The 20,665-nt window shown below is 37.0% G+C and overlaps 1 pseudogene; it reads right to left on the bottom strand.

Annotated features, from left to right (window-relative positions):
• Window positions 1-414: 414 nt before the first annotated feature.
• LOC103734058 overlaps window positions 415-20,665 on the bottom strand; it is a 117,151-nt pseudogene continuing 96,900 nt past the window's right edge.

Here is a 20,665-nt window from a genome sequence, read left to right on the forward strand (position 1 = left end):
TATTTGTTAAATCTTTTCAGGAATTTTGATATCAAATTTTCTGGACAAAGTAATTTAAAATTTCATTTCTTTCTTTTTATTTCAAGATACTTTATTTTTGAAATGGGTCACAACACTAAGCTTTTGGCCCATTCTGCCTTTGTGTAAACTACAAATGCTTGCTCAGCAGCTGAGGGGCACACATCAGCATCATGTCTGAAAAATGAGTAAAAATCCATATAAAACAAATATTCTAAGTTTCCGTAGGAACACAGGTTAAGAGTGACCCCCATTTCCTAGCCTTCCATAATGCTGCATCTATGCCAACCTTACTCTTACAAAGACATTTCAAAACTAAGAACAATTAAGTTAAACGGTCCCCCCACATCCCTTAATTCAAGCTACACTCACAGGTAACAACAACAAGAATGGCATCTACACATTGATACTAGCAGACACACAGGCTGCTGGGTAACAGCTCATCCCACTCTCCTGAGCACAAAACCTGGGCAAAGTGCTGACATCCTGCTCCTCTGCATGGCTCTGGATTCGCTTCATGAGTTGCCACATCGTTGTGACATTGCGTGATAGAGAGTGGGCCTCTGGAATCAATTGAAAGTAGAAGCAGCAGCAACCGTGTATGCGCCCATGTTTTCTAGCCTAGCCATGCTGCTTTGCATTGCTTTTCTAGCCTAGCCTATGCTGATTTGCGTTTTGTTGCAAACTTTTTATCTGGGATGATAGCCAGATTTTATCTGGAATTTCAGGCAGGTTGCAGCAATTGAATCTAAGACATCATACTGGTCCCCATACGCTGGGGGAGTAATATTTCTTATCTGGTATGGGTCTCTTCTGTAGCAGGGTCTTTACTTGTGCACAATCTGTAAAGGATGCAATTAAATGATCCATATACGCTGTCATTCACATAATACATAAAAATTTGCTCATTCGACTCATCATCACCATCAGAGCCATCTGCTCTTTCAATATGAGTTTATTTTGGTGATGATATTGACTGTTAGCATCAAAGCTGATGCAACGGTAGTATCTGACTGGCCTAGCTATAATTCTCACTCCAGAGTCTGATGGAAAATACTTGTCCAGCACTGGGTTGATCACGCTGGTGATATCTTCAAATCTCTTCAAATTTCATTTCCTTTATGTTTTATTTTGTTTTGATAGGTCTATAGTATAAGGTTGATTTTATTCTTTTATTCAAAGCATACAAGAATCATGGATATTCCCAACACACTACTGACAGAATCACAAAATAGGAGTGTACAAATACCCATCTCCAGGCCCTCACTGAAGGATATGATAGATAACCAGGAGTTATCTGCCAGGTCCATGTACAGAGACAAATTAACAAGTTCTTTCAAGACAGCTCTGGCTAGTGCATCTCTACCTTCACTTTCCTATAGTTCCAACTCCATCATGAATATGTGTATAAACCCAGTAATTTCCCTGGATGGAGAAAACTTGATTGGTTGCCAAGGTTATTTATAGCCAGTTTGACATTCATGTAGTATTTTTCTGCAAAGTGACTTTTCTCTGGTAGTGTTGTGGCAACAACAAAAGTAGAGCAAATGTAAGGCTGCTTATCAGGACAGCTCAGCTAATGTAGATGCACCCTTATATGCATATGAAATGTCTAAATTGTTCAAGGAGGTCAGGAGAGTCTTCTGTCTGACAGTGATGGTAAAGATAGGTGAATCTCCTGCCCAGCAATAACACTATAGAACGTCTGGATTCTTCTAGCCTAGCCTATGCTGCTTTTCATTTTGTTGCAAACTTTTTATCTGGGATGATCAGTTCCTAGACAGCATAGCCTTTGCTTGGAGATGTCTGTCTTAATCAGAACAATTGCAGGTGTTGTTGATAGCCTGCTAACCTCTGAGTTCATCTGTAGCTGTGGAAATAATGTTTCCCAGAAGTTTGAATGTTTAACAACTCAAACACCTGCTCTTTTCTGCTATCCTGCTGAAAGACAATGAATAACAGATACAGGTAATATTCTATAACCCCATCTGATTATCAGCCAATGGCAGGTGAGATATGATGCTCAAATATTCTGCTCTTTCTACCTTGAAATTTCTCAGGGCCTTTGAAAGTATTTTTAACAGAGGTTTATCTATTTTGCCCCTGTTTTCACTTATGCTTCCTGGGTTAGCTATGAAATAAACTAGCTCCATTGCAGCCTTATCCTAGAATCCAATTCCAGGAGATGCCAAGCTCTAAAAACCACGGTGTCTCTATTAACAGTAGTGGAATTTAGTAGCTCAGCAAGTGTAGCTCAATCCTCTGACTTTCTTTAGGTTCCCTGAATTAGTCAGCTTTCCATCACTGGTAAAGTAACTGAGAAAATCTACATCAAAAGAGAAAAGGCTTGTTTTGATGCTTGTTTTGATTCATGGTTTTAGCCTATATCGTTACAGTACCAAGGAGTTCCTTGGGAGAAGACTGGTCAGGAAAATAAAATCTTTAGCTTGGATAAAGACCAAACTTTCCAGTTTTGCTGGTCATAGGACCACCTTTAAGAAGACAGGTTCACCTTAAGCCGTGCTAAAGAGACAGGCAGAATACCTAGTGTCTTAATGAACTGGTGAACTTTTCCTGCCCAGAGTCCCTGTCCCTCAGAGCAGTGCTTCTGCATCCTGGATTAGCAGACATGTGGCTCTTTCCCATTTTTCTGAATTCTTCAGAAAAGCATCACCTCTCCTGTTCTTCTTTCTATCTTTTCTAAGCATGCTTTCCCCCAATGCCTTGGGCTGTCCAACATCTTGGATTTCTTTCCTTATTCCTCTGAAGTCACCTTCCCCTCTCCACCATGTGGCTCCAAGTCTACCTACCACGTGTCTGACCCCCATACCGAGTCTAAACCAGTATGGCTTCATGTCTTTTTATTCTTCTTCCCTCCATCTTCCTCTTCAAGGCAGCTGCTGAGCTTTACAGCTTGCCTACCCTCAGGATTGTCCCTTAAATTCTAGTAAAATTGTTGTAAAGCTTCCATTTGAGTCCATGCTTAAATTATTTTATGAATTAGACTGAGATCCCTAACAAGGAGACCCTGTTTAACGCTGGTGTGGCTCCATTGCACAGGGGCTTGTGCATAGAAAGAACATTGGAGCAAGGAGTTCAAGATGGAGGAGGGCTGTTCACATAGCTGTGAGGAAAAGTAAAAAGAGGAAGAGGCCAGGATTCCAATATTCCCATAAAGTTCATGATCCCAGTGGTATTACCTCCTTCCACTAGACCAGACTGCATAAAGGTTTTATCAGCTCAAAATAGCACCAAAGGCTGGCAACAAAGCCTTGAAAATTTGGATTTTGGGTGTCTTTCAAGATCCAAGCCATTAAATCATTTGTTTAGATGCCCAATTCCAAGTGAAAATCATTACCTGGTGCCAAAGAACCCAGCCTGTAGTCTTCATTTCACCATGTATTGTTCATGTGACCTTGGCTCAGGCTTGCTCCTTTGAAAAATAACCTTCCCCATAGGAATGTTAAGAGAGAGGGAGAAATCAATAGTTAGGGTTAGATGGGAGTATGAGATCACACACACACACACACACACACACACACTCACACACACACACATGCAGTTGTACTATCATAAACTGTTCTACTTGGAATTTATTTATGTAAAAAATTTTAATTAATTTATTTTTATTTTACATGTATGAGTGTTTTTCCTGCATGTATGTATGTACACATGTGCATACAATGCCACAGAGGCCAGAAAAAAGTGTTTTTTCCCCCCTGGAACTGTAATTATAGATGGTTGTTAACCACTATGTAGGTCTAGGAATCAAAACTAGGTCTTCTGCAAAAGCCAGTCGTCTTAACCACTGAGTCATCTCTCTAGCACCCACTTGTTATTTAATTTTTGTAAATTTCTACAGTAGTTTCTAAGGTTCTGCAAATGGAGATAATATTCCAATATTTTATAATTTGAGTTTTACAATAGTCAGCATGGCAATGGGAATATAATAGATGCTTGTGAAATGTATTTGAAATAGCCAGTATTAGGCCCAGAGGGTGATGGCCAGAAAACATTTTTCCTGTCATGTGAATATTTATACAATTGTAAGTTCAGAATTAGTACATGTAAAACAAATGGCGAGGTAAACTGGCTGGTAAGCTACTGTTTAATTTTCAAAATACCTAAGTGGAAGGCAATATCAATAATTATAAGATTATTTTAGCAATATTATGGAAGAAGTGGGACCTTTCTACATTAAAATTTGGGAAGAAAATCTGGAAAATATTCAAAGTGGGTCAAGCATTTAGAGATAACTGGGATGAAGGAAGGACTTGATGTGTCCTGGGGACACTGCATAAAGTAAGCAACTGGATCACTGAGTGCAGAGAACAAACCATGTGGCCAAGAACACAGCCTGTGCGCCTCTGTACCTGACCTAGCGTGTCATTGAACCCTGGCACAGCAGACAGGCTTCAGTCTCTAAATCTGCATCAGCAACAAAGAACCACCTACTATGTGTGAAAGTCAAATTTTGTCATGCATATATTTCACTTAGTGAGGATCTGTCATCTTCCCACGCAGTTAGCCTCTTCCTATTCCTGTTGTCCTTACTGTATTGGAGAGTAGTAAATGCAGGCACTCTGTGTGGCTACGACATGGATGCTCATCTCACACTCCATGAACTTCATATATTTGGCTCATGATTTTCGTCCTTATTTTCAAATGTAACTACTACTAGGAAAGAAAGATATAAAAGCATCAACTGAAAATTCTCAAAGAGCCTAAGATCAACCATATGTATTTTTTTGTTGTTGTTGCTGTTAGAGAGGAAAGGGGTGTTGCTAAACAGGGTGTTGCTTTGCCTAGAAAGTGAATACCACTTTACTCTCCTGATTCTTAACAAGCCTTTCACTTGCAAATTATCTCTCTGCTTTCAGAGAAGAATGGTTTTGGTTTGGCTGGCAAATGATTCCCAGCAACATACTTGCTACATCAGTTGTTGCATAAAAGCCAAGTGCGCTCTGTGAAGAAACAGAATATTCTGATATTTGAATCTCACACAGACAAAGTGGCAAGCAGTCATGGAGAGGCTTGCTCTGTCTTTGGGATTTATTATGCACATTGGAAGTTTCAGTTGTTCTAATTCTGTATTACTGAAAACATTGACTTGATTTCTTATGAGGTGTTTGGTGTGAGAATTAACTTGAAGTGTTTAATATATTCAAAAATTATTTTCAGGCTACATTAAATATTCTATGAAAACATACATTTTCTCATTATAAACAATTATTGGGAAGAAGAAATGACAATAACAAATGTTCATTCTGCATTTTTGACATACCGATCATCCACTTGGATCTATGTTTTTACATGGTGTCATAGATAGCTTCAGTTGTCAACTTAACACACCTAGGAAGAAGGAACCACAACTGAGGAACTTCCTCCATCAGATTGGCCTGGCGGGGGAGGGATTTTCCTTATTGCTAAATGATGATGGAAGAGGGCCAAGCCCACTGTGGAAAGTGTCATCTGCAGGGAGATAGGCGGGGGTTGGAAAACAAACCTGGCTGAATGGAATGAAAAAGCAAGGCAGTAAGCAGCACACTTCCAGGACCTCTATTTAGGTTCCTGCCTCCAGGTTTCTGTTTTGAGCTTCTGTTCTGGTTTCCACTCCATCAAGAATTCATTGTTGTAACTCACTTTTTGACACACTCACATTAAAAGATTTAAAATATCGATCAACAGTGAGGTGAAGTGTGTACTTATATATTTTAAAATATTTTATTGTTTTTGTGCATTTCATATAATAGATCTTAATCAAATTTAGACACCCTCCCACATTATCTTTGCCTCCCCATAGCACCCCCACCACTAGATTTCATGCATTCTGTCATATATGTTAAGTCTTATCTGATCAAATATTTATATCTAAATGTCCCTCAGTGCAAGTTCATCCACTGGAGTCTAGTCAGCCTGTCTAGAGTCACTCCCTTAACAATCTGTTCTACTCTTCCTCACCCTGCAGCAATCAGTTGCCAATCGTTTTTCAGTTAGAGTTCGGGCTTGCTGTTCATTTTCTTTGTTCTATTCTGGGTTTTGTCTTATTGAGTCTTCATGGGTCTTGCACATTTTGCCACCATTGTTGCAAGTCCATATGTGCAAGTTCCAAGAGCCTGAAAGTCTCTGTTTCTTTATGTTCATGCACCAACCCTGGCTCTGACAGTCTTTCCAACCCTTCTTCTGCAATGGTCCCTGAGCCATGGATAGATGAGGTTTAATATAGGAATCCGATCCAGGGACACACGCTACATATGTATTCATATTTATTTTTTGAAAATATATTTTTTTCATTATTTTTGCTTTATTTATTGAATACTACAGAGCCAGAGAAATTAAAAAACTGGGACCATTGAAAAGATTAAGTGTTATAAAGGAAGAGAGGAGGATAATGGGATAGGAAAGATTACATGGGATGGGATGGAATGGAAGCTTAGAGGAAAGAGATAACAATAGAGGACTCTTGAAAAATTATATTAAAACCTACTACTATAAAGACTTCTTAAAATATGTGCATGTCAAAAAGGGGGGGCTGGAGAGATGGCTCAGTGATAAAAAACACTGACTGCTCTTGCTGAGGACCTGGGTTCAATTCCTAACACCTACATGGTAGCTAACAACTGTCTTTAACTCCACTTCCAGGGGATCTGATATCTTCTGACCTCCATGGACATTGCAAGACACGGGTGCACTTACACACAAGCAAGCAATACACTCATACACAAAAATGAAAATAATAAATACAAAATTTAAAAATGTCCATGTACAATATAAAAGACTTTCAATGGAATTACCTATAATAGTGGGGATAATACTCCTACCAGATATCATAGGCTACCAAAAAAAGCAAAAAAAGCCCAATGTCAGGAATAGACATTTTCTTCTGGAGCTGTTGATCAGAGGGGTCCCCGTGACCCTTAAATGATACTGGTTTACCATCATCAGCCTTACCCAACTGTGACCTCTGTAAGCCACCATAACTACTGACCTGACAAAATATGCTCACTGGTGAAGTAGAGGCACAATGATTTTCTAGTTGGATTTAAGACCCACCTCACAAGATGAAGCCCATAAAGACACTATTATCAGAGCCAAGATCCTGTGGCTAGATAGATCATAAGGGAGAGCCTACTACTATTATCCTGCTGAACAGGAATAGTATTAAACTCATTCCTAATGACTTCTTATATCTATAGACTAATGCATCTCTCATCTCTCAACAGATCTGCTTCTGTTGTGGCAGATAGTGATTAACACAGAGATCCACACCAGGTGAACATGTGGAAAATATGAGACTAGGGAATACTCAGTCCTAAATGCAACTCATATCACAACATCTCCAAAGGTTTAGGGATGATTGCAGAAGATGGGGCAGAAAGATTGTCAGAGCCTAAACTGAATACAAGCAAATAATATTTTCCAGATGCAAAAGGATAATATGAACCCACAGAAATGTGACAGCATGCACAAGATCTGCACAAGTCCAAGTCAGAAAAAAACCCAGGTATGAACCAGGGAAGTGCACAAGAAGCCGTAGCCCTGGCTGAAAAGCTCTTGGAAACTGATAGCTGCTGGAGAGGGATCCTCAGTTTTCTTTTAGGGTATGATGCTTCATAGGTTGGCCAGGCTCCACAGGATAGTCCTACACCCAAGATTATTAGGGGAATGCAAATTAGAATCAATAAACCTTAAAAATTTATAGAGGTTGCCAGCGTGGTGGTAAATGCTTTTTATCCTTGCACATGGGAGGCAAAGGTGGGCTGATCTCTGAGATCAAGGCCAACCAGGTTTCTATAGCTAGTTCTAGGCCAGCTATCGCTGCAGGGAGACTCTGTCTCAAAATAATGAAAAAACAGTCATAGAGAACATGGAGTGAGGGAGGGTAAGCAAGAGGGGGTGGATCTGAGAGGAGATGGTGGAGGGCCTGTATATCATTTCTTTTTTGGGTTTTAAAAAATATTTTATTTATTTTTGTTCCTAACCAGAAAGTGCTAAGGGAGACAACTAGCTATTGTTCTAAAACAATGGATAAATTTGTTTTCTCCCCCTATCTAGAAGCCTTTGAGAGGGAACTGACAGTGATTCTAACCACTCCAACAGCTATCAAAATACCTGAAAGCAAATCCTGAATCCATCACTCTAGAGTCCAGCCTTGGAAGACAAAAGAAAAATGAGGAGGAACCCAATAGAGGGATGCTTTTGGAAGCCCTTGTCAAGAAATTCCAATGGACTCTCATAGGAACATTTGAAAACAGCCCTGTTCTGATTTTTTTCTAGTTCCCTGTCTTGAACTTGTAATGTTAATTACTCTTGCTTTACTTCTCATTTACATCTCCTATTCATGATTCAAGGATTTTCTTTTCTCCTTGGATCCACTGAAAGGGGTACTCCAACTGCCTCACCCTGTGTCCCTGTTCAGCATGGAAGAAGCCAGAGCAGTCTGCGTCCCTACTCCCTATTGGCAAGTTGGGTAACCCCTTCAGAGGATGGCGTGATAAGAATAGGAGGTAGGAATTGGCTAGGCAGTTAGGATAAACAAACCCCAAAGAAAAGTAGTCAATTTCTTGGCTAAAAGTCAAATGTCCTTGGGCCTCTTAGCAGTATACTCTGTTCCAAAAGCCAAAAATATCAAAAGTATTTGGGAGCTTTTATCTAATCTTTAAAAGATTTTAGGGTTACCTCTTCAGAAGGGGGAATGCTATCAAGTAGCCAAAAGCTCCATAAAAATAAATTAATTAATCAAAGAAAAAATTATTAAAATAAAGATGTACACAACAATGCCAAAAAATTTATTATTTTTACTTAATGTGTATAAGCATATTTCCTGCATGTATGTAAATGCGCTCGTGTCATGCAATGTCTGTGGAGGTTAGAAGGTGTTGGATTCCCTGGAACTGGAGCCACTCTTAGCTGCCATGTGGGTGCTGGCAACTGAATTTGGATCCTCTGAAAGAACAGTCAGTGCTCTTAACAACTGAACTATCTCTCCAACCCCTGATTATCATTTAAATACATTATATGGAATTATTAAAGGATTAATAAAATATTTTAAAAACTAAAAAATTGTAGATTTTAAGGAAACAAATTAAAATATACTATATATTTCCCATATAAATTTCTAAAATAGGCAAATACAAGTTATATTGTATATGGTTGTACACTTAGGTGTTCACATCATAGGAGTACAAAATCAGTGATTCCTACCAATGACAGTGTGAGGAGTGTTCTCTTTCCCATTATCTGCTGCTATGACAACATGCCAAAGACTGGTTAGAAATAAAAATAATGAAAGTTTATTTGGCTCACAATTCTAAGGAAACTTTCAAGGACATGCCATGGGCATATAGTAATGGTTTTCATTTAGTGTAATATCATATTAGGAGAGGTATAAGCATGCTAAAAGCAGAAAGAGAGAGGAAGGAGTGCAGTAATACTTTTTCTCAGCAGCCCATTCCTGTGATAACCAATTTACTTCTGCAATGATGGCACCAGTTAATTTATGAGGATGATAGGTTATCACATCTTAAAAGCATCTACTTCTCAATGCCATTAAAACACTAATTACACTTCAATATGAGTCTTCAAGGGACATTTAAACCACAGACATTTTTAAAGCAAAAGAAGAGAGTAGTGAAGGAAGCATGATATTGCCTCTTGCAAACAACATCTCCTTTGCACACCTCTCCTACTCCTGTGTCTCTCTCCACCTTTGATTGTCATCAAATTCTGTTTCAAGTTGATGCCTACTCAAGGAGCTCTGTACCTTTGTGAAAGTAAAAGATGCTTCCTGGAAACAGCCACGTACCATCTCCATTTTGTTACCACAACTTGAATTGATCGACCCATGCTTGTGGTGGTCCCTATACATTTCCATGACCAATTTATTCTGCTAAATATTTTGTGGGTGTTTTTCACTCCCCACCTCCTCATTTCTCTACATTCTCTCTTCACTACTAGATGAGGATCTTATTATTTTATGAAAATCAAAGCAAACAGGTGAAAATGGTCTCATTTTCTCACTTTCAAAGATACCTGCCTATTTTGGTGTCCATTTGTCACGTTTCTTGCTTAGGGAAAGTTGTGTTTTACCCTGCTCTGAAGCCAAGTCTTCCTTAAGTATTGATCCAGAGTCTTTCTTATCTAAAGAACACTGTTTTGTTCTTTTTCTGGTCAGCCCTATTAATTTTTCTAAAGTATATTGCTCCTGTCATCATAGAATTAAGCTTAAAGTGCTCTGTTTATTAAAAAGAAAAAAAAAAGATGTTTCAACACCTTTCTTCTTTTTAAATTTCTTTCTTTCTATTGTAAATTTATTCTCCCTCTCTTCATTAATCAAGCTGTTATTTCTGTGATTGACTGTGCATGAGTCTTGTGCATGCTGTCACCATTACCGTAAGTCCATATGAGCAAGTTCTTAGGCTGGTAGACTCTGTTTACTTATGGTCATTTGTAACCCTGTCTCTTATGATCTTTCCAAGCCTTCTTCCACAATGGCCCCTGAACTCTGGGTGGGTGAGTTTTAATATGAGTCCTATCTAGGGACATACTCTGTAGTCTCTTATTCTCTACATTTTGGCCAGTTGTGGCCTTCTGGGTTCATCATCCTCTGTTAACAAGGGGGCGCTTCACTGGTAAGAGCTGAGAGTTGCATTAGCCTCTCTACCCTTGTTCTGCTGTTTCATGACCCATAAGTGTAGCGGTTCCATGGTAAATGTGTTTCTTGGGGCTGGGCATCTCACAGACACTTATTCTCTGTGCATGACCAGTTGTATAAGTCTATAACAGTCATCATTTGTTACAAAAGAAGCTTCTTTGATGAGTGGTGTACTAGTTAGTGTACACTTATCTGTACTAGTGTACTAGTGTACTAGAGTACTTATCTGTAAGTATAAGAATACATATTTGGCATACAGTAAGAAATTACATTTGTTTAGAGATGTGCCAGATGTAGGGGATTTTCACTAGGCTCTGTGACCTCTCCAACTATGTCTATTTGGTTACGTTTACAGTCCCACACATGAGTTCCCTACCACTGAGTGGGCATTTAGTCCAATTAGATAACTAGATGTTGATAACTCTTAAGATAACAGTGATAGTACTGTGCCAATAAAAATAATTTGCTGTGCAGGCCACTGTTGTTGTTATTAGGTTTTAAATCTGGGATTGGACCATTGATTGATTTTTCTCTCTTAGCAGCTTGCATTGTGTCCTCCTAAAATTCTGAGAGCTAGTCTTCAGGGAGGAGGCTTCCAAGTCCATCCCAGTTGCATTGCTCCAAGTCAGGTGTTCAAAGTATTTCTTGAATTCACCAATTGGGTGTTACCTTCAAGTTCTGAGAAGTAATCAAGAACTGTGGCAATAGCCTGTGTTATTTGGGGAGTCTCTTGGTCTACCTTGAACAAAAACTTGAAGAGATATTTATCCTGTCTAGCACTGTTTCTTCTTACATAGCCTTCACCTACACACATGCACTCATGTACAGATATTGTATGTGTATTTTTTGGTAGACTTTTGAACCAATGTATTTCCCTCTGGTTTTTCACACAACCTAAGAATTATTCATCTCTCATCTGTCTCCCTGCCTAACCCTCCATCCTCCCTCCCCATTAAAGTACCCCCATTTTCCCCATTTTCCCAAACAAGGATTTGCTGCTAAGATCCACAAATGAGAGATAATATAAGTCACTTGTTTTTCTGAGTCTGTGTTACTTCACTTAGTATAATAGTTTCTAGGTCCATATATTTATGATTTTGTTTTTCTTTACCTCTGAGTAGAACTTTATTGTGTAAATGTATATATTTTCATTATTCATTCATCATTTTAGGGATATTTAGGTTGTTTCCATTTCTTAGCTATTGTGAAGAGCAGCAACAGACGTGGATGTACAACTATACAATCACAAAAGAACCCAGATAGCCAATGCCATATTGAGCAAAAGATGCTGGGGGAATCATCATACCATATCTCAAACTATATTGCATCTATAGTCATATAAACAGCATGGCATTGGCACAAAAACAGACACATAGATCAGTGGAACATAAAAGAAGATGCAAACATGAGTGCATACACTATCAACTGCCTGATATTTGTCAAAGGTACCAAGCACATACACTGTAGAAATGGTAGCATCTTCAACAAATGTTGCTGGCAAAACTGGATCAATACCTGTAACATCAATTGCTCAAGAACTAAGGGGACCTCATTAAACTACAAAGCAAAAGAAACAACCAAGGAAGTAAAGAGGAAACCCACAGAGTGGGAGAAATACCTCATCAGCTAGACATCTGACAGGAAATTCATATCCAGAATACACAAAAACTAAACCAACAAAGAATCAAGAAAATGAATTACCCAGTTAAAAGATTGGCTAGAGATCTGAACAGAGAGTTTTCAAATGAAGAAATAAAAATGTCTAAGAAACACCTTAATAAATGTTCAATGTCCTTTGTAATTAAAGAGATGCAAATGAAAACCACTTTAAGATCTTATCTTACCCTAGTCAGACTGGCTAAGATCAAGAGAACAAATGACAGGACATGCTGGTGAGGAAGTAGAGAAAGGATAACACTCATTCACTGCTAGTGGGAATGAAAATTCATGCAAACACTATGGAGAGCAATGTGGTGAACTCTTAAAAAAACTAAAAACAAATCTACCCTGTGATCCAGTTATACCACCTTCTGACGTTTCCCATGCCCTGCCCATCTCAGCTGCTCAAGGCACAGGGGAACAAAACCAATATTTATCCACATTCTCTCCTTATTCTTTCTACATATACATTGCAATGAAATTCACTAGTAAACACTCTTGGTTCTATCTTCAAAATATGTGTTAATTCAAAGTAATTCTTTCTTCTCTAATCATAATAACTTTAGGATCTAAGCAATTCTTTCCATAGCAACTATAAATCATCCCCTAGTCAATACTAACAAGGTCTCATGGTCGAATTCTGCAATCAGCTTCTGTTGGTCTCCAACATATGCTTTTGTCTCATCTTCCTGAGATCTTTCTTGTAAAGCACACTTTGGAAACAATTAACCAGTAGTAAAATTTTGTATGTTCCCAGGAAATGAAGTTGATGATCAAATCCTCTACCATTGTTGCCTCTATTCAACACTGTATTAACTCATCACCACCACAACAAAACCAGTGAAAGGACTGTGTGTATGAGGATTGGCAAAGGAGGACACCACCTATACTTATTTTCAAATATTATAAATTTCTTCATAGAAAATTATATATAAGATGGAAAAAGCAAAAATAGTTATTCACATACATATGGCAGAAATTGTAAAGTATAAGGAATATCATATACAATGATAAAATGATTGACTGCAGAAGCATCCATGTAAAGACAACATTTTCCAGTATCTTTAGTTGCAAGTTAGTCTATCCTAGAATGGGACTTGTTTTAGCAAAGGAGACACAATGGTATGTACAAATCCTGGGTTTTACACTTAATGAAAAGAAATACACTTGCTGTTTCTTGTTTTCTTTCTTCTCCTGTGATTGGGATGGACACATGATGGTGGATGATAGATGCTAAAGTGCTTGTCTTAGCACAAGATGAACAGGGTAGGACAGAGGGGAAAACTCGGCTGAATTTCAAAAAATGCTTCATGTCTACTGCCTTTGCCTAGGATATAATGTGTACATATTCATTTGTAAGCAAATGCATGTGTGGGTGTACTGTAATATTTAGAAAGGGGAAAAAGAAGAGTAGATTTCAAAAAGCATAGTTTTTTTGGTTATTTTACTTCCATGGTGGGTATGTGAATTTAAATTTCTGGGTATAATATTTGTCTTCATTGATCGCTTCTCTCCTCTCGTGCCTTAAAAATCCCTGTAGGATCATCCTTACTGTGTTGTTCTCTTCTAATTTTCCACACATGCAACTCTTTTTATGACTAGCTAAGGTGTTCCTAGATCTTCTTTGAAATTGTTTGCAGAGGGTCAGAAGGGCATGGTACTTGGAGCATTGTCAGTGCATCGGCAGCTTGTGGCAGATAGACTAGAAACCACTGCTCTGACACAGGCATGTGAACATGAGCATTTCTTGAAATGCATCTGTGTTTCCCTTCTTTCTTCTCCTAATTTCATCAATCTCTTGCAACTGTTTCTTTGGAAGCTCTCATTAGTAAATGATTTACAAAAGATTGTCAGCTCATGTTCTGCATAAAGCTTTTCTTTATGCTTTAGAAAATACCAAAGCATTTATTTTGAAAGAATGAAACAATTCAAAATGTTGCTACAAATCTATCTTGTTTATCACATGCTACTCTGGTGGCAAAGTAGCCATTAAAATGACCAATTATGATATTTAATATTCATTGAAATTCACATTCTTCCATAGAGTAAAGAAATTCAAATACATTTAATATTATGATTCTTATAGTACTTATAAGATGATTTTTAATTTGGAACACATCAATTATTTTAACTGTAATGTTTCCACCATAATTTCAATTTCCTTTATTTTGGAAGTATTAGACATTTCAAATACAAGGGTGTATGCTGAAACTAGCTCTAAAGTAGCTTAAATCATTTATAGGTTAAACATATTTAAAGATATGTTAATATTAAAAGTAAAATCATATATGAAGTGAGTGATTATGAAGTATTTATTTAAATATCTTCAGTTCTAATACTCTTTTCGAAGTTTTTAATTTTAAAATTAAGATGTAAATATACAATCAGACCATTTTCTCATCATCGTGGTTGAGACAGTAGTCCTCATAATCCACCACTTTGCTTCATTCAGAGGTAGAAGAATTGAGCAATGAGAAAAGATAAGTGTGGACAAGGTGCTATTCACTTCTATAGTGTAATCTGTCTCCTGCAGCTTTTGCTTATCACTGCCCTGAACTCATTTTATTTCTTTTAAGAACTTGCATGCAGCTTGGCCAGAGTAGCAGAATTATCACTAAAATCAGCCTCATTACTGCATGACCAATGAATAAGACCCTGATGATTCCTTGATCCCTGTTTGGATTTATACATTTTATCAATTGCTAATGTGGCCTCTGCCTGGTTTTCCTCAGGTCCCAGGATTGCACCTCCTTAGAAAAAGGAAAAGCAAGTGCTTCACACACGCATGGCCAGTGGGATTGTTCTGTCATTCTTCCCTCCCACCTCTCATTTCTCTGTGCTAAAATCCACCATGATGGAAACTATTATTTAGAAATGATTATCTACATTATGCTATTTTGAGTGAGTGAATAGAATTTGTGGAATTGGTGGACTTCGGTTTGCTTTGTTTCATCATCTACCCAAGCGAAATTATGGTTTTAATATAATATGACACAATTCCAGAAAGAACATGAAAGGATTTTAAGGCATGTTGTGCTTGAAAAAGTGCCTTTCTGTATTCTATGTGGTTGGAATCTTCATGGCACAGGTTCTGTAAAATGAGAACCTGGCTTTGAATTTCTGCTTTGAATTTCATTATTACTGATTTAATTTTAAACCAATTAATATTGCAAGCTATGCCTTATAATGGTATTGAAAACATCTAGATGAAAAAGATATAGAACAATTCCTAGGGACATAAATTATCTAAACAAAGAGATAGACAGTTTCAGGATAATGGCAACACACCACAAACCACAGTAAAGGCTTATTTGAAGAACTTGGGAGGTAACCTTTCCATTCCTCAACTTCCACACCTGACATCTCCTCTATGACTTCCACATTCATTTTTTTCACAGCATCATTACTGACATCTTCTAATTTCACATGTTTATTTAGTACCTATATCTGATTACTAAAATGTACACTCATAGAAGAAGGGATTTCTGAAATTGTTTCCTCCTGCTGCACCAGTGACTAAGATCTTCTTTGGTTCATAGTAAGTACCTATTAAATACTCAGTGGATAAAATGAATCATGTCAACAGGTTTTCGCTTCATATTATTCTCAAAAAATAGCCACAGCTTTTCTTCCTTAAGCTGTTACAATAGCCCCAGAGAACAGAATTTAAGATGCATGGTCTTAATTTAAAACACTATTATAAGAAGAAATATAGTTCATACAGAGTATTTACTCAGATATCAGAAATCTGAAGACAGATAGCTCCATCCCTGAGTGGGAACACAAACCAGATACAGTGAGAATGAATTTAAAGGAGGCGTGTTTAGCTTCCTACAGTCCCCATCACACCAGAACAGTATACACCAAGGATATTTGGCTTAATAGCAATGAAGAGAAAGATGCAGGATATTTAGTTTATCAGAAAGATATAATGATCCAAAGCTTTATCAAAATAAACTAAGCTATGGTTGGCTTTATACAGAGCTAAGACCTAACATTCCTGCTCTAATAGGTACTGCTTTGCAATATTTGGGGACATGCGTTGACTTCCTGTACACAAAATTGAAAATAGCTTTGGATTGGCCTGCAGACCAAGTCATAAGAAAATTGAACTAAGTGAGTTTTGTCTGAAAGTAAAAGGCACTGGGAAATATTATTGTTCTTTGCAAATAACTTGAAGAGTCATTTTGCTTAAGAGTTTACATTTGTCTCTTGGTCAACAATGGCTGGCCTCATGAAGATGAACCATGGAGTAATATAATGGACCTGAGATTCTTTCTAGCACAAATCTGAGCTACCTTTGTATTTTTGTCCCTTAAAAACTTCTCATTTGTCATGTATGGTAGTTGTGATACTTATATATAACCTCTGACACATACCTTCAAATGTTACTGAATACATAGAAAAATACCCTTCAGGTACTAAGATATGTTTGTAGAATAGTAGAAGCGTCTTGGGGACTAAGAGAAGACTTGTATTGCATTTGTATCAAGTTAGTGGCCTTAAACTGTCACATAAATTCTTAATCTCCCTTAGCCTCAGTGAGGCTTGTGTAAGGATATCATTTCCCACTAGCACTGTGAGTAATTAACCTACACTTGGTGCGGAGCCTAGCAAAATCATCATTTGGAAAATAATCCCTTTCTTGACAGTCCCTAAACAAGTAAGAACTGATGGCCATTTTTCTTCTTTTACATTGTTTTTAAAAATATTTTATTGAATTTTTGAGAATTTAATACAATATACGTTTTCATATTCAGACCCCCTCCCCATTTGTAATCTCTTACAGCCCCCTGCGTGATTTCGTGTGCTCTATTATTATTTTTAAGGTCTATCAATTTTAATTTTGTCCCCAATGCCCTAATGTCAACCTTAATGCAGTGCTGATATTGTAGTAATATGATATTTGGAACTAAGAATAATTAGTAGGATACAATGAACAGTTTGACAGAATTAGGTGCTAAGTATTTGATAATATAAAGCCTGCCACGGAATCTGCCTCTTTGAGCTAGTTATTTAATTCTTATCTCTTTATAAAGGACCAATGAGAAAAATTGTTCTTAACCAAATGGAGGAAACCTCAAGATAAATATGAATGTGGAATGCAGTTTTGATTTTATTCAACAGATTTTATACTTGATTTTAAAGAAGTAACCAGTCATATTATTTCTACAAAATTAACAGAAGGACAATGTCGGTGAACATGAAATACTTGTTTATATTCCTCAAATAAAAAATTACAGTTACCAATGTATGTTTATAGGAATAGTTAAGCAAGTACATTCAAATTTTAGGTGAGTTAATTTTCGAACAATAATTACCTGATTTTTTTTTTAGAGATTTTTCTGGCTAGAGTCTAAATAATGTAGGGGGTGGGAAAATATCTGTTCTCTTTTATACCTCTAGTCCAATATGTTCAATAGTCATATTTTATATGAACAAATTTTTAATATAGCAATACATCTAAATATTTCATCCCTCAGCATACAGTGTATTTTTAACAATTTCATTATTTTCTTGATTCTATTTATTGAACAAAAGTTTTGTCATGTTATTCTGACATCCCTAATACCTGAGAAATAATATGCCATCAAGAAGTACTCTATGACAGAGAGTAGAGACTCAATAAATTCCAGAAACAGAACTGCTGGCAAACAAGTGTCAGGCACTATTCCAATCCTGTGCAACGTCCCAGCGGCTTCAGCACTGTACTATAACCATCTTTTCATATTTCTATTTTTCACACATGCTTAGAAACATCATAGAAAAATTATATTCAAAGTATTTAGTAACTGTTAGAAAGTGGGTACTGATCATTCAAACATCAGTCCTTATGCCAACTAGAACCAGGTTGTCAAGGACACTTATAATGTTACATTGTTGATGCAAAAGCATGAGTGGTTTTGAGGGAGCTAACAAGGGAGTTGGTCAACAGTTAAACTGGGGTGAACTGAGGATACTAGGAAGCAGGAGTGGTGGTTATTTCCCTACTGAAGTGGAAATACCTCAAAACCTTAACCATTAGTTTGGAGTAGCAAAAGATACTAAATACCGCTTGGCTTGGCAACGTGTATTAATAAAGGAATTGGCAGAATGTCAACAAGTTCTGCAAACTGGAATCCTGCCAATTATTTTTGGCTACCACAGCTCTTAACAAGCCCTGCTAACATCCCTTTTCTTGAAGAATGCAGACTGGAAAATGAATGGGGAATTTTAGTATCTGCAGAAATGTGAATGGTATAACTCAATATTTCACAGAAGCCTGATTTATAGGGGAGGAATGGGAAATTATGTGTGAGATCTAAAATTGCATTCTCTTGGGATATTTTCTGCTTTTCAAAAGAGAGGCAGATCAGGTCAGAATTTTATTATTTTTGGCTAAAGGCCAATGTAAGCCTTACAATGTGATCTTGACATACTAAAAACAAAAATCAAATCAAAACAAAGCTAGAGTGAAAATCTTTAACACAAAAGTTGGTAATAACAATTGGGAGTTCATTTTGTAAAAGAAAAAATTAAAAACAACAGACAAACTCTATAGGATGCCATTTCCACTTGCAGCATCTTTTTCAAATATCAGACAAGAAGAGACACTCCAAACTCACCCAGACCATAAAGAATGTCTTCCTTCATATTTTTTAGCATAAGAACTGCATCCAAGAAGCTCCTTATGTAATTCCAGATTCATGCTGCAGAACTCCATTGTATAAATGGGGTCCTAAATGAGAGATTTTCAAAGTGAATAACTTGTTGGCTTCAGTGAGTCCTGGGTTCTGGTCTTCAGTTATGTGACTTGCCATCATGATGTTTTGCAGTTAAGGAAAGTTTAAAAAAAAATGTTCCTATAATAGAATAGTAAACCCATGGGCTTTTATTTTATTACCTAATATGGAAATAGCATGAAATTTTCAATATTTCTCTTGAATTCTCAGTTATTCATTTGACTCCTTAAAAAGACAAAAAAGCAATATTTTTTGATGTTTCCCTCCTTATGTTGAGAAACATAATTACCAATTAGCATTTTGACATAATGGCACAATGGTGACTCTTAAATTAAGGCATGAAGTGGACAGAAAATTCAGTCTGATATGTGAGACTCTGTACAAATGAATTAGATTCACTGCATTACCAAATAAGGCATTGTGCTGATTTGACAGGTAAGCAGGAGGAAGGTTTCTGCCCTGTTATATTTTAGTTCTCTTCCTCTACTATGAAATTACCACCTCGAATTACACTTTAGGATCCATGTAATGCCCAATTCTCATTCCTCACTTTTTATTTACAGGCTGCACTCTTATATAAGCAATATCTCATGTTTTAATTTTATATGCCTGTTAGTATCATTCGGGAAACCCACATTCTCTAACTTAGTTTTGTGGATTTTTTTTCTTTATTATTTATTCCTTAAGTTTTGTAAATTCCCTGGTAATCAATGGATTTTCTGTGCCCACACTTCAACTGATGTACTTACACAATCTCTCCCCGTTAGAACAAGACACATAACTCCTAGGTTTTCTCAAAGTACTCTCAGGAAAATATCAGAGTAAGATATGAAGTGTTAAGTCCTACAATTTACCTACTGTTCTCCATCCAGCGAGTTGGACTTTCCAGCTTAGTTCACGTTGGTGGTACTTCTGTTCCATTCTCATCAAGAAAATCCCCTGGAGAGTTTACATGACACATATTTTGGATCCAATCACCTTCCTAATAACATATGAGAATTACTCAGTGAAGCCTGAGTATCCCTCTGTTTTTCTGCAACTGTCTCTGGTTTGCAGATATTCAAGGTTCATTTTGGTTTCTAGAGGAAAAAAATGTGAGCAACAGAAGAATGAAGAAAAACGAATGACTTCTTTCCGTTCGTGGTAGATCTTTTGGGCTGGTGCTGATTATTTCTGTTCTGAAGACTGATGAAGGTTACATTTGGAGACTTCCTCTACAGTAGTGGATCTAAGAGGAACAGGAATGCAGAAGCCTTTCTCTCTAAAACCCTGGCATGTAGCAATCACATTAACATGTTAATACAGTATAATTTAGTTACCTCATGTGCACTTGGCCTCCATGTTTTGGTCTCGTGGAATAAATTGGATGGATATATTTCAACAATTTGATCCACACACGAAGAATATTTATACATGATATAAGATGTTTAATAACCCAAAAGCACTTTTATTGTTTTCACTAATTAGTAAACTATTACAACAACTATTACAAAGTATATATTATACTCTTATTTACATTATAGATTTGTATAAAGCAATGGATATACTTCTGTATGTAATAATACTGAGAAAGGAAAATTTCTAATTAAGGTAGAATTTTCTTCAAGAAGCA

This window comes from Nannospalax galili, unplaced genomic scaffold (genome assembly GCF_000622305.1).
Source record: "Nannospalax galili isolate Female #2095 unplaced genomic scaffold, S.galili_v1.0 scaffold235, whole genome shotgun sequence".
In the NCBI taxonomy this organism is placed as follows: Eukaryota; Metazoa; Chordata; class Mammalia; order Rodentia; family Spalacidae; genus Nannospalax; species Nannospalax galili.